The following is a 3371-nucleotide window of genomic DNA, read 5'->3' on the forward strand; positions in this document are numbered from 1 at the left end:
TTTTGTCATTAAATGTTGCTTATATTACGTAATAATATGAAATATCGACGAGGTACTATTTAGGTGACTAGTACGCATTCAGCAACTTTCCCCTACATCCCACTACGAATATCTACGAAAAATTAAAAATTTTTTAAATCTTGTCTTAATCTATGTAGTTATTCTTTAATTTAACGTTTAATAGATTTTTGCAACGAGTCTGCAAAGTTAGTGACTCAAATGAGACTTAGAAAGGAATGACATATATTTTATAATTGCTGAGAACTCCAAAGTGAGTCGAAACGTTCAATTTTTGGATTAACGAAATAAAAGAGTAATAAGAATATTTATTCTATTATTTTGCGTTCTAATTACCACATCATACTTTCATTCGCCCAATTGGATTCTACTATTAGTTTTAATAATTTCTGTACCAGATTGCGAATGTAAGTATCTTATTATTGATAATGGTTCATCTCATGATTACAAATTCATATGCTTATAATCGCGAGTCTTTATATGTCGTTTCTCGAAGTACCGTCGTGGAGATATTCAACATTGAAAAGTTATTTAATATTGAGTAAAAGAAATCGTGTTTACTTCATTGTTAAATAACTCGTTGAAAAATATTATAATGCAATGCACAGTTAAAGCCGGCTTTTCAAAAATATATTCGAGGTGATGCAACACCCGAGACGGAAGGAAACACGACCAACCCCCTCGAGGGATCTCACGAGATTACTCTACTATCACCAACTGACGTCGCGCTCGTTGTCCACGACCGGCTATGCCGCGCCGGCGAAAAAACTTTCACGCGGAGCGAATAAGATAGCGAGGATTCATCCTTCACAGCGCGCTGAGAGCGAACAAGATAGCGAGAAAACTCATCCGTCTCGCTTTGATTGCTTGACATCGCATGATCGCCGTACAAGCGATCGAGAATGCTTTCTCGCCTGTTTCCATCATTCGGCGTATACAGAGTGTCCGGAAAATCGCCCGCAATACTTCAAGAAGTGATTCGGGACCCAAAAAGAAGGAAAAGAGTTATATATACCTCTAGTAAAGTAAAAGAATTAAAAAATAAAAAAATTAATAAAGAGGGATGTCAAGCGGACTATGCCTTCACATGGTGCATCCTAGGTAACGCCAAAGGAGTGGCACCCAGTTGGACACGGCTCAATTGGACACGAGCCACTCACAGCGCTTGAGACTACAAAGCTCCTAGGCACCAGAAAAAATAAAGAGGGACGTCAAGTGGACTATGCCTTCACATGGTACATCCTGGGTAAGGCCAAAGTAGTCCGAAATGTAGTTATTTATGTTAAAACACTATGAAATAAATTATGATCGTGAGATTATAAAAAATAAATTATAATTTTTTTAACATAAATTGATTATAACTCGGAAACGACTTATTTCTAGACCATGTTTATATAGCTTTTTTCCTTCTTTTTGGATCTCGAATCACTTCCCGAAGAATTGTGGGCGATTTTCCGGACACCGAATTTCCCTACATAAAGGGGCAAAGGGATAATTTTAGATATCGTATAATTTTGAATAAATTATAGTAATAGTAATAATATATAGGCTATTCCGCGTGAAGTAGATCAGTTATCTCTCAGAAAGTTGTGCCAAAAGATTTTTTTTTCATTGCAAAATTCATCGAGAAACAAATAATTAAAAAATTACACTACTATATATTATAAAAATTCATGACTCTATTGCTGTTAATACTAGCTGATTTTTTTTTTAATTTACAGAAAATGTTCTAGTTTAGGAGAAAGAAATGAACATTCCAAAAAAGTTTGGTTTTCCATTGTTTAAGTATTTAACAATAAACTTAACAATTTTTTAACCAATCGCGGAGAGTCGAAAAATCTGGAAAGATATTTTTTATATACTTTCAGTTTTCCTTCTTAGAAAAAAAAGTACAAGAACGTGCTTTCTCGTTTTCGAGAGAAAAATTGTGTCAGTTCTCGATACGGAAAAAATCTTTCCACTCTTAGGGTGATGTCCCATGTAGCGGATCGTGCGTAAGCGGATTCGCGTATCGCCAATCACAGAATCATTCTCTTAGATCTGTTTGCGAAATTTGCAAACAGATCTAAGAGAATGATTCTGTGATTGGTTGTTAAATAATCAATGGAAAACAAAACTTTTTGAAATGTTTATTTTTTTCTTGTAAACTAGAACATTTTCCGCGTAAATTAAAAACAAAGTTGAAAAAAGTTATAGCAGTTTGAATTTCGCGAGGAGCCAAATTGATTCACCCAAAAAAAATATTCTGCCGTTTAGCGGTTCCGTATTAATGTCAGAGGATTTTCTATTTATATATGATCTCGAGAAGATACTTTCCAAAGTAGAGGAATTTCGTTTACCCATGACAGATTGGCTTTAAGATTGCAATCCTCTTAATAATATAATAGAAGAATCTCTTTGCTTGAATTAAATATCATATTTACTTGTAATAAGAAAATTATGGTTATATCTTAATAAAAAAAATAATTCTTTTGTTATTATTATTTTTTATTTTTCCAGCTCAATTTATATTTTTACTGTTTCGCATACTTATATTCCGTCTTATTAATTACGATTAATTATTGAAAAACGCATCGCATCGCCGGCGCCGATAAGATTTGAACCTACAATCCCTAGAACGGCAAGCCTAATACATTTACGCTAAGCTAATCGCACACTTGTGATCGAGTCATTGCCAATGGTATACCTCCTACTGTAACAATTCTTAATTTCATAATGACAGTTTCATATTATTAATATTTGATGAGGCTACATAGAAACGAAATAACACGCTGGTATTTACTAATTCAAAATAATTAAGATAAATATTGTATTATATGAAAAAACACCATTGTGGAACAATATAAAAGTCATGTTGCATGCACAATTTGGTCCCAAAATAAATATTTATTGAAATTGAAAATATGAATTATACTTCAAACAAGAAAAAATTTCTTGTTTCTTAACTATGTTTCACTTTTCCTAAATCTGTTGTCTAGAACTGAAAGAAATATATCAAATTTTTCTGATCAAATAAATTATTATTAAATATTCAAGTTAATCAAATCTGACTTTTCTTCGATAAAATTTTATAATATACTTCAAAAGAGAATAAATTCTTATTTTGATATTGAGTATATGATATTGAGTATTTCCAAAACTTAGGATGAATACATTTTAAAACTACTAGCAAGAAAATATTCTTTATTGAAAGTAACCGTTATTTAAAAGAAGAAAAATAAAATGAATAATCGCTTTTCTTGGCAATAGAATGATATTTTTTGTATGTTATATACCTGATTGTCATATGCTTATTAGAGGAAGTCGTTTTTACGTAATCCAAAAAATACTCTCGTTTATAGAGCATAATATTC

The sequence above is a fragment of the Trachymyrmex cornetzi genome, unplaced genomic scaffold (assembly GCF_001594075.2).
Source record: "Trachymyrmex cornetzi isolate Tcor2-1 unplaced genomic scaffold, Tcor1.1 scaffold246, whole genome shotgun sequence".
Classification (NCBI taxonomy): Eukaryota; Metazoa; Arthropoda; class Insecta; order Hymenoptera; family Formicidae; genus Trachymyrmex; species Trachymyrmex cornetzi.